General features: G+C 38.9%; 1 long non-coding RNA gene across 1 annotated transcript in view; it reads right to left on the bottom strand.

Moving 5' to 3' along the window:
• Window positions 1-3,232: 3,232 nt before the first annotated feature.
• Window positions 3,233-12,593, bottom strand: part of LOC138985114 (uncharacterized) — a 43,646-nt gene continuing 34,285 nt past the window's right edge. The window contains exon 3 of the long non-coding RNA XR_011462379.1: window positions 3,233-3,338. This is a non-coding gene — a long non-coding RNA (uncharacterized lncRNA). The remainder of the gene's footprint in view (window positions 3,339-12,593) is intronic.

Genomic DNA, 12,593 nt, shown 5'->3' with positions numbered 1-12,593 from the left:
TCTCCAACACCACAGTTCAAAGGCATCAATTCTTCGGCTCTCAGCTTTCTTCACAGTCCAACTCTCACACCCACACATGACCACTGGAAAAACCATAGCCTTGACTAGATGGACCTTTGTTGGCAAAGTAATGTCTCTGCTTTTGAATATGCTATCTGGGTTGGTCATAACTTTTCTTCCAAGTAGTAAGCGTCTTTTAATTTCATGGCTGCAGTCACCATCTGCAGTGATTTTGGAGCCCCCAAAAAATAAAGTCTGACACTGTTTCCACTAATTCAGCAAAGTGTGAACTAAGAGGTTATGTTTTATACTTCTACAACTTTTACTACCTTCAAAAATCTCTGCATACACATAGGAATAACCAAGAGTTCTTTAGGTCAACTGCTCTGAGCAAACATAACATGTTACCAAAACCACTGAATTATGATTATTTTAATGAGACTGTTTCTTATGGTTGCTTAGAACAAAGGCCTTATTAGGTGGATACTCATGTTACTGTACTCCTGGAATGAATCTCTGTATCATCTAGTCATGAACCTGCGGAGTATGAAAGAAGTCTCAGATGCTATCCTATCAAGAGCCAGAGAGAATGTGAAAAAAAGTAAAAGAACTTCAAACATTCATAGAGAGGGTGTTCAGCCAGGTGAGCATCCTGCAGAGGACTTTCTTGCTTTGCTCATGAATGAAAGACCTCTGTAATGCAGAAGGAGTTTTGAAATATCTCATTTTGTAAGAAAACGTTCATGACTTCTATATTCTAGACTGCTACTACATAAAGCAGGAGCCTAGTCATTCATAGTGATAGATTCTACTGTAAATGAATCAGAATTTCACTGCAGTTTTTGACATGTGCAGCCTTCCCTGCATTGCACACAATGCCACTGAAAGCTTGCCTCTTCCTGGGCACTGGTGGTTAAAATATTTTCAAGAGTAAGAGAACTGGAGAACAGAATTTCCAAGATCAGCATTTTCTTCAAAGTATCCCAGGACATCTGCTATTGAAGTTCCACTTGTCTTCTTTCTCTGCTCTCCTCAAATCAAAGGATGAGAGTGGGAAGGAAGAAAAGAGAAAGTTAAAACTAAACTTGAGTTATGTTTCTGCTTTTTAGATTCCTAATAGGTTTCTTATAGGCTGGCTCCAAAATCCATATCTAGAGAGTTTTATATTCATTGTGTCTTCCCCAAATCTTAATTTGATAATTAGAAGGAACAAAGATAAGCAAATACTAATAAAACACATAAGAAGTCATTATCTTTTGGGTATTCAGGTTATTCTTACAGTCAAGAGGAAGATGGCCTGAGCCAACACTGTCTGGTGAGGACTCCCATCCCTGCCGTCGAGCAATGAAGATAGGCATCATTCTGCATTTTTTAACCTGTTCCACTGCCTGCACAGGAATTCACGAAAAATTGACATTTACACCAAACTCCTGGCGTGCCAACTCCTCCATGACAAGTGCTAAATCCACATCCATCCCATCCAGCTCTGAGATGGCTGTAATGATCTATCCCATAGCAAGCTTCTTTGAGCTTTACAGCTTTTTAATGCATGCTTTGTGAAATGGGTCTCCTCTTAAAAAAATAAACACAGACTCTCTAGAGATGTCAAAATCTAAGAAGGCAATTTGTCAACATTTCTTATCGTCATTTAATAGAAAATCAAAAGAAAATTCACTCCTACAATTGAGAGAATGAAGCTCTTATTAAAATTAGTCACAAATAGCAGAAGCTGGCATTACAAAGAAGACCATTAAGAGATTACCTAAGAATCACAGACAGTTATTCTGGGTCAAGTTATTAGAATCAAAAATTAGATAATTGTTCATCATTCTGGTCATGCTACCAAGAAGACTGAATTCTCAGGATTCTTTATGAAAGCCAGCCATGAACTGTCAGCCAACTATCACAGTGTTACACCAGAAAATATAAGTGCTTCGCACCTTTGTATAAATAGCATGAGCTTTACTGAACTGTCTAAAGATTGTTAGGATGCTGTATTAGTTCTTCTGAGTTGCTATAACAAAATATCAGAGGCTTAAAAACAATGGAAATTGATTTCCACAGCAGGGTCATGCAGGGTCCTTTCTGGTCACACACTTCGTACTGTATCCTCACACGGGGGAGGGCTCGGGAGCTCTGTGCATCTCTTATATATACAAGCACTCATCTCATTGAAGAGGCTTCATCCTTACAACTCCATCACCTCACAAAGGCACCACCTATGGATGCCATAACCATGGGAATCAGAATTACATCATATGAAGTTTCTGAGGGACATAAATGTTGAGACCATAGCAGATACAAACGTGAACCGGCTCATCCTCCTCCAGTGGCTGTCGTCACCCACACTCCACTGATCCTCATTTCCTGCATCACCTTGCAGCCATTCCATACATTCTATCACTCTGGGTTTCACAAGTCCAGGTCAGTCAAGTGTCAGCTCCATCTCATATTCAGCCTATTCAATGTCTCCCTCTTCCCTGCTGAGGCCCAGGGGACCTACCAGGAAGTACAGATGTGTCCATTTCTGCAAGGTTCCTTCTCTCTCCCTCTCTGGATCTTCATTCCTCAGGCCAGGTTGGAAGAGGGTAGAGGGTGACAAGATGGGAAGTTCTGACATCACTGACTTACACGGTGCTGTCGGAGCCCTTTGGTGTCAAGAAGGACTGACCTGGAATTCCCCCTGACTGACAACTGTCTCACTTGTGGGGCACCCTTGTGATTTTCCTGGACATTCACAAGTTGGAGATATCCGACTTCATATGTTCTTTTTAAATCAGGGGAAATGTTCTGGCCCCCACAGCTCCCCACCTGCAGTAGTCACCACAGCCTGTTTCCCCGCTCTGCAAGCACCTTCTGGAGAAAATTAATTAGCCTGAAGTCAGCTACCCACTAGCTGACCTGCAGGAAACCCATGTATCATTAATACTCCGAACAATTGAATGGTAGAAATACTGGTGTGTATCTGACCCGCTTCCTGAGGTCTCTGAACAATTCTGTGCTCACATAGACATAGAGTAGACCAGAAAGTTGGATCCATAAAGATACATTTAACTGAGGAGTGAGATACCATTCTTTCCTTCTTTTATAGTAACTATCTTTGTAGATAATTATTTGGCCTTACAAACATCCCCTATAGGTCCCTGAATTACAAAACCCTCCAAACATACTAAGTCTCAATAGAGGCTACAAAGACATGACTAAATCAGGGTTGCTCACCTTATTCAACTGCCTCCAGACAAACTGTGATGAGGCCAATCTCTTGGCTAGCTCTCCTGAGAAGTCCGTAGTGTTGCTGGGCTGGTTCTGCAGTATCTTTATGGCTTTAGCAGGAATTTCTAGTAAACAAGACAATGGGAAATAAAAAGGTAGAAGGGAAAGGGGAATGAAGAGGAAGGAAAGAGAAAGACAGGAAGGAAAAGGAGAAGAGGGAAAATGAATAAAAGAATTGGGTTTTGAAGGTTGAAATGCTATTAATACTAGAATACTGTATATGGTAAAGGAAAGGAAAGTGAAGTCGTTCAGTCATGTCCGACTCTTTGCGACCCCATGGACTGTAGCCTACCAGGCTCCTCTGTCCATGGGATTTTCCAGGCAATAGTACTGGAGTGGATTGCCATTTCCTTCTCCAGCGGATCTTCCCGACCCAGGGATGGAACCCAGGAATCTCGCATTGTAGACAGACGCTTTACTGTCTGAGCCACCAGGAAAGTCCCATATATATATTGGAGAAGGAAATGGCAACCCACTCCAGTATTCTTGCCTGAAGAATCCTAGGAATGGTTGCACAGAGTCGAACACAAGTGAAGCGACTTAGCATGCATGCGTGCAGGCACTGGAGAAGGAAATGGCAACCCACTCCAGGACTCTTGCCTGGAGAATCCTAGGGACGGAGGAGCCTGATGGGCTGCCATCTATGGGGTCGCACAGAGTCGGACACGACTGAAGTGACTTAGCCGCAGCAGCATATATATATGATTTAACTTTTATACCCTAAGAGCAAATATCATCTCAAATTCTTGTTTTACCTCCATTTTCTCTTTTCTCCTCTTTTTCTGAAACTGTCCTTTGTATTAGGAGTATTCTTTTGTTGCTACTAATTGAGTTGACATAGTTCTAGGGATGAACAAAATCTGTTACCTCTTCAGCACAGAATCTAGGGAAATTTTCTGCTGTCATAAATACACAACCTTCACACATATACAGGAACACTGTTCAGCAAAACCAATCTCTTCCCTCAAAGCCAGGGTTATCTTTGTCTGAGTCCTGCTCCTGCCTCTAGCTGTGATGACCCAAACCTTTCAGAACATGACAGAATACTCTGCCTCAAAAAAATCTATTAATCTCTCCTTTTGCTCCTGCATGCATGCAAAATGCCATCTTTCTGGCAGAAGATCATGGGAAAGACCTGTATGCACTTTTTTTCCAAATCATTTATTGCTGAAAATATCTAATTTCACTGTGTGACCCTCTTAACTTTCTTTCCTTCGATGTCTAGGTATTTCTAGCAAAGAAGGTGGTATTTATTAGAGGATAAATTTGGCAATAAAGGGGAACAAAGCAATTGTAGGAAACATACACTCACCAATAGCTCACACGTCTTCATGTATTTGTCTCTTATAAAGCTTATTCCAAGTATAAATTTAAGACTCTGGATCAACAACACAGGTGGTGATATTGAAAGGTGTCTCCCTGCTTGACCATGACATATAAACGAAATACTAGAGATCTCAGACAATACTGAGCACAGTCATAGGTGTTCTTAGAGACAGCAAGGAGTAGCTGAAAAGAGGATATTGGGGGTGGATTTAACAATCATTCCCCTGCTATCCAGAGTGCATCGATTTTTCCCTCTTTTACAGATTTAAAGCAAGATTGCACTTGAAGAAACTGTCCTGCTATAGCAAGAACAGTAGCAGTGGTTATTGAACAGAAACAAACAAATGAAAAACCCTAAAGTTCAGTGACCAATTAGATTAGTAAATCACGTGTCATGGAGACAACAAGGACTTAACTGAGCTTTTAAAAAAATCTCTATTTTCCAGAAGATGGCTCTCAAGTTGTGCAAAAGAAAGAACGACATAAACACAAAAATTACTATATGATATGGCAGACCACGGGACTGGAAAAGGTCAGTTTTTATTCCAATCCCAAAGAAAGGCGGTGCCAAAGAATGCTCAAGCTACCACACAATTGCACTCAGCTCACACGCTAGCAAAGTAATGCTCCAAATTCTCCAAGCCAGGCTTCAACAGTACGTGAAGCAAGAACTTCCAGATGCTCAAGCTGGATTTAGAAAGGGCAGAGAAACCCAGATATCAAATTGCCAACATCCACTGGATCATGGAAAAAGCAAGAAAATTCCAAAAAAAAAACCCCATCAATTATGCTTCACTGACTCTGCTAAAGCCTTTGACTGTGTGGACCACAACAAACTGTGGGAAATTCTTAAAGATATGGGAATACCAGACCATCTTATCTGCCTCCTGAGAAATCTTATACAGGTCAAGAAGCAACAGTTAAAACCAAACAAAGGACTTTTTCCAAATTGGGAAAGGAGTATATCAAGGTTTTGTATTGTCACCTTGCTTATTTAACTTATATGCAGAGTACATCATACAAAATGCTGGACTGGAAGAAGCACAAGCTGGAATCAAGACTGTCGGGAGAAATATCAATAACCTCAGATATGCAGATGACACCACCCTTATGGCAGAAAGTGAAGAGGAACTAAAGAGCCTCCTGATGAAAGTGAAAGAGGAGAGTGAAAAATCTAGCTTAAAACTCAACATTCAAAAAACAAAGATCATGATATGGAAAAAGTGGCAGACTTTATTTTGGGGGGGGCTCCAAAATCACTGCAGATGGTGACTGCAGCCATGAAATTAAAAGACACTTGCTCCTTGGAGGAAAAATTATGACCAACCTACACAGCATATTAAAAAGCAGAGACATTACTTTGCCAGCAAAGGTCTGTCTAGTCAAAGCTATGGTTTTTCCAGTAGTCATGTATGGATGTGAGAGTTGGACCATAAAGAAAGCTGAGTACCAAAGAACCGATGCTTTTGAACTGTGGTGTTGGAGGAGACTCTTGAGAGTCCCCTGGACAGCAAGGAAATCAAACCAGTCCATCCTAAAGGAAATCAGTCCTGAATATTCATTGGAAGGACTGATGCTGAAGCTGAAACTCCAATACTTTGGCCACCTGATGCGAAGAACTGAGTCATTGGAAAAGACCCTGATGCTGGGAAAGATTGCAAGCAGGAGGAGAAGGGGATGACAGAGGATGGGATGGTTGGATGGCATCACCGACTCGATGGACATGAGTTTGAGGAAGCTCCAGGAGTTGGTGATGGACAGAGAAACCTGTCCATCTACTACGTATCTACTACATTAGGGAGCAAAGGAGCTGAGATATTAGTATACATATAGCATTATAAGGTATCAGTGATAATTCTGACAAAAATACAAGAAACACTCATTTTTTTAACACACATACATCTCTCATGATTATGCTGCCATGATGTGCTACATACATTATTGTAGGGTTACACTGGAGAGAATCCCATAAGGATTGTTTATGCATTATGGAGGATCATTTATGCCAAATTGGAGAGTTTGTGATTATTTTGCAAGGCAGCAGGAAACCAGGACATTTTAGTGCAAGAGAGCAGTATGTTCAGAATTGACAAAAAGAAAACATTAACCAGTACTGACAGGTTGTGGGTGTTGAGACTGGTAGAGAAAAAGCAGCAGCCCAGAAACAGCTGGGAATATTATGACACTAAAGGAAAATCAAAGAGGGCTCTGCCAAGCTGAAAGAAGCAAAGGATAGGAAAGACACAGGAAAAGAAATAGGCCTTAACCACACAGACAGAATGAGGCAGACATTAAGAGTCAAAAGGCATCCAAGAACATGCGACTAGATGAGTAAATAAATGGCTGGAAAGTCAGAGACAAGGGAGGAGATAAACTAAGGCTTTGTCCAAAAGCATCTGAACTTTATTTTCCTGTATTTCATTCACTTTGTACCAGAAATCATCAAAAAATGTTAAGTCACTGTAGCAAATCACAGAAATAAGTACACTCAAGTCTCTGCTGGACTCTATCAGGTACCAGAACCAAAGCACGACTACCCAGTGATAACAAGCAGTAAGTCACTGGTCCCTTTCAACACTTAAATAAGACATACATTGTAAAGCATACAGGATGAATGGAAATAAAATGAAAACAACCCATTCCTCTACAGAGCCAGCCTGACCCAAATCCTAAACAAAACGTTAAGTAATGCCCTCCTTAAATATGTGTCTACTTCCTCCAAGAATTTCTCATTCCTTTCACCTGAATCCACCCTTGTTTACTATCCCTTCATTGTTTTACTCTCAGCAGGTCAGCTAACCACTAATCAAATAATTTAAAGTGTTCAGTCCTAAGATAATATTCATATTGATGGACTATTGAAACTGAAAATCCTTCTAATCTCCTGAAAGTAAAACTCTAATATTGGAAGAAATCCTTCCGAGCCTCTTTCCAAAACGCCCAGTAGGCAGCAGATGAAACTCTAGCGACTTAGACGTCTTCTGCATAATTATAACCTATTCTGATAATAAACAAAAGGAAGACAGATGAGGCAATGAAAGATGTTGAGGAAGAAATGCACAGAACAGTGGAAAAGAAACATATGCTTTAAGGACAGACCTCTGCCTGCACACCATACCAAGTGTGATGGGAGCCAGGTGGGCCTAATCAGGGGTGGATTTTTCAAGAAAGCTCTCTATGAATTAGAATTGAGAAATCTTATTCAATTCAACTATTCAAACATGATTCTTTGATGCTAAGACTCAGAATGACTTGTCCCACAGTTAACTGCACTAAATTAAAAAATGAATACACTTATTGCATTTTTGAACGTTGCTAAGAGATCTTAAAATTCTCATCACAAGAAAAAATCTTGTTACTATATTGTGACAGATGTTAACCAGACTTACTGTGGTGATCATTCTGCAATATATACACATATCAAATAGTTACACTGTACACCTGAAACTCATATAACATTATATATGTTATAGATGTATGATGATCATACAAGCACTATGTTTTATATCTAAAACATGTATTGGTTTATATACATATATGTATAAACAAATGTACACACACCTATATACAGAAACTTTTCTTAAAGGAATATACTTATTTTTGGGATAAAGAAAGCAACTCAACTAACATTTTTTGTTTTTTTTCCAAAATTACATTCTAGCTAGCATATTGTGACTAAAACCTTATCTCCAAATGTACTTTATGTTTATGCTGATAAAGAAAACAGAAAAGTGCCTTAACCTTGCATCATTAACTGCAGAACAGTTTAGTTACAATAGCTAATAAAAACCACTAAATTCTGAAACTGCTACTGTTGTTCAGTCATTAAAGTACTCTGCTGTGCTATGTTGTACTTAGCTGCTCAGTCATGTCCAACTCTTTGCAACCCCATGGACTGTAGCTCTTCAGGTTCCTCTGTTCCTGGGGATTCTCCAGGCAAGAATACTGGAGTAGTTGCCATGCCCTCCTCCAGGGGAACTTCCCAACCCAAGGATCAAACCCAGGTCTCCCACATTGCAGGTGGATTCTTTACCGTCTTGAGTCACCAGGGAAGCCCAAAGTACTCTGCCATTGGTCATGTAACAAATGTTTTCTTAATTCCCACTTGACTCAAGCACGCTTATGGCAGGCAGACATTGGTCCTCATGGAACTTATATTCCAGCTGAGGAAGACAGATAACCCACAAAAACCATGGATCCAGTATACTGTATAGTATGTTAACAGGTGATCTGTATCTGTACTATGGGAAAAGAAATAGTAAAGCAGAGGAGGTGATATAGGGAGTAAAGGTAAGAAAGGGAGGTGATTTTAAAAAACGAGGAGGAACCCATTGAGGGCAGCAAACTTGCTCTCTTACGTTCCAGATTCAAGGTTTACCCTATATAATCCGATCTCTTGCTCTTCTGCCCAACTTCAAAAATATTTCCATCTCTAAGGCTTTATGCAAACTCATGCAAACATGATTATTTTGAACATTTTTCCCTCTCTTCAGTTGAAATGATTTCATAAATAATTTGGGGGTAAATTGGGCTTCACTGGTGGCTCACATGATACAGAGTCTGCCTGCAATGCAGGAGACGCAGGTTTGATCCCTGGGTTGGGAAGATCCCCTGGAGAAGGGAATGGCTACCCACTCCAGTATTTTTGCCTGAAGAATTCCATGGATAGAGGAGCCTGGGGGGCTACATTCCATGAGATAGCAAAGAGACAGACATGACTGAGCAACTAACAAACTACTTTCCAAACTACTTTCCAAACTACACTACTCCCAAATTAAATAACATTTTATGCAGCAAATTTTGATAATTTTCTGTTTTCAAAAGAATTAATTTCCAAATTATTTTCATTTTTCAACACATTGTCAGTGATTCAAATTGTATAATGCAAAAATATTATATATGCATTGCTATTCTAATATATTGTGATATTTTAAAAATATACACAAAGTATAAATTAAATGAGTGAGATAAAGAGTCATAGAAATGCTATTATTCTCTTCTCAAAGGGATGAGGACATGCGATTTTACGGCCCCTGGACTAATGGATTCAGTATGCCCACACATAATTATAACCACCACAGTTGTTTAACTGTCATAATAAAATAATTTCTTTTACATATAATTTAAACCAAAGCTCTCAGAATACCACAAGGGGCTGAGAATAAAATTATATGTGAATATCTCTCTTCATATGCATATATAAAATTTTGTAAGTTCAAATAAGTAATCATCATTAGTCATTTTATTATTCCATCAATTCAAATACTGCAACATACTTCAAACTCTACAACAGATTTCTTTTTTTCAAGGGTTTAAATCTCAGGTCCTAACAAAAGCAGAGCAATGGCCTATAAGAATAAGTAAAATATAGTATAAGTATCATTATATACATCCATTTGTAAAGAGAAATAATGAAGAGATACAAGACTTACAGTTTGTTGAAACAGAAAGCATACTCGTTCAGAACAGAATGTGCATATGACCTGAACCGAATCCAACAATATATAAAAACACATCGTGATACGTTTCTAGTCCCTTCCTTCCTAAGTCTGGTCACATACCTATCTCTTCAAAGGGTGTAAGTAAATCAGCGATACAGTCAGTTGGGGTCCCAGTAATAATATTATCACAACAGCGATATAGTGACAAATACCCAAGGAAACCCAAATCAGAAATTGACCTTTCCCATTAAAGTTAATCATGACAAGGGTCATTCTAAAGGTCTATCAAAATCAAGTATAACTACATTTACAGGATAAAGAGAACATTTCTATCACGTAGAAATGACGGGTTATCTGGTATTCTTTTTTTGAGGCTCTAGAACCACTCTTGATCATTTTCTTTCATGTTATGAACCTTTGGAGATTGACCAGACCAGACTGCATCCCTCTGGCTCCCTTGGCCTCTGACTTCTACTGGAGTTTGGCCAATGGAAAACACTACCAAGAGACTGGAGTCAGTGGAGAAAGAGATTAGTGGATTTGATTCTTTCCTCTGACTTCTCTTCTGCTGGGAAGTGGCCCAGTTTCTTCACTGAAGACCAGAGCCCCGGTCAGAGGCCCTCACCTTCAGCTGCAGCTATATACAAGTCTCTCTAGAGACTGCAATGTCCTCTTTCTTCCTTTGTCCTGTGGACCTAAATGTGTTCATCACTCCCTGTTCTTGCATGTCTCCAACAGGGTTTGCTATTCCTTTTCAGTCATCCTTTACTCTAGTACAACTTCCAATAACTGCTTAAGTTCATTAAGCTCTCTTTATTTTCCTTACCTGTGTAAATCATCTTGTTTTTGAACAATGATACAGGTGGTTATGGAGCTGCTAGATAAAGATGGTTCCTCAAGGACCTATTGCTAAAGTGTTTACAACAGGAGGAGGACATCTTTTTTCCTGAATTCAAAACCATAAATATAAGAATATGTCTCAGATCGCATAAAAATAAATGCAAAAAAATCATTTACAAAAGAAAGAATTTAGTAAAAGAGTATAAACTTTAACCTCTAAGATGAATAAGGTCTGAGGATCTAATTTTTAACATAGTGATGATGGTTTGTAATGTATTATTGACATTTGTCAAGAGTGTAAAACAAATGTTCTCACCAAAAAAGATTTTTAAGTAGTAAATAAGTGAGGTGATAAATGTCTTAACTAACTTGATAGGAGGAATCCTTTCATAATGTATAGCTATTTAAATCATCATGTACATTTTAAATATCTTGCAATTATATTTGCTAATTATATTTCCATAAAACTGAAAAAAAAGAAACACATCATTGATTTAGATGCTTTTTATATAATTTCATAGATATTTCAGCCATTACTCTTGGCATGGAAAATGGGTTTTTTTATTCCAGGTTTTTTAATCCCAGTGGGATTCATTTGATAGAAAAGGGAGAAACCCTGGAAATCAACTAGACTCTCCTCACATTTTCAGTTCAGTTCAGTTGTTCAGTCATATCTGACTCTTTGCGACCCCATGGACTGCAGCACTCCAGGCATCCCTGTCCATCACCAACTTCTAGAGCTTACTCAAACTCATGTCCATTGAGTCAGTGATGCCATCCAACCATCTCATCCTCTGTCATCCCCTTCTCTTCCCACCTTCAATCATTTCCAGCATCAGGGTCTTTTCAAATGAGTCAGTTCTTCACATTAGGTGGCCAAAATATTGGAGTTTCAGCTTTAGCATCAGTCCTTCCAATGAATATCCAGGACTGATTTCCTTTAGGATGGACTGGTTGGATCTCCTTGCAGTCCAAGGGACTCTCTAGAGTCTTCTCCAACACCACAGTTCAAAAGTATCAATTCTTCAGTGCTCAGCTTTCTTTATAGTTCAACTCTGACATCCATACATGACCACTGGAAAAACCAAAGCTTTGAGTAGACAGACCTTTGTCGGCAAAGTAATGTCTCTGCTTTTTAGTATTTTAGATATATATATATATCTTTCTATTTTAGATATATATATATATGTGTAATATTTTAGAGATATATAAATAAATCCAAGAGTGGTTATGTCACTTATCTAAACTCATAAAACTCCATGGCAAAAGTAGAAACCAAGTTTCCTAAGTTTAACTAAATGTACATTCCAATAAACAGTACTATCTCTTTGACACTTTACTTCTCAAGTACATACAGGTTTGAGCATGAACTGTTGCAATCCTTGCTGTCTCTCATAAATCTATTGGTTGTATAACTTTAAATACGCTACAAGCATATATGACTTGTGCTTTAAGAGGCAAAACTGCAATGGACAAATAAGTGCCATACCCTAAACAGCCTGAAAGGCTGTTTTCAACAGTAGATATTGACAAAGGGCACATTGCTGCTGTGGTTCCTGAAGACCTAGCAAATAGAATCTTTTTGGAATTTGCAAAAACAGAAACTGAATACTTCAGCTATTTCTAAAAAGCCTCATTAATTTTATTTCTATTCTGTATAAGTTACACTCCTTCAATCACCAAATAAATTCTCCTACATGACCATTAAGTTTC

The sequence above is a fragment of the Bos mutus genome, chromosome 23, assembly GCF_027580195.1.
Source record: "Bos mutus isolate GX-2022 chromosome 23, NWIPB_WYAK_1.1, whole genome shotgun sequence".
In the NCBI taxonomy this organism is placed as follows: Eukaryota; Metazoa; Chordata; class Mammalia; order Artiodactyla; family Bovidae; genus Bos; species Bos mutus.
Note: the sequence above shows the minus strand (reverse complement) of the source record. Positions and strands in the feature narration are given on the sequence as shown.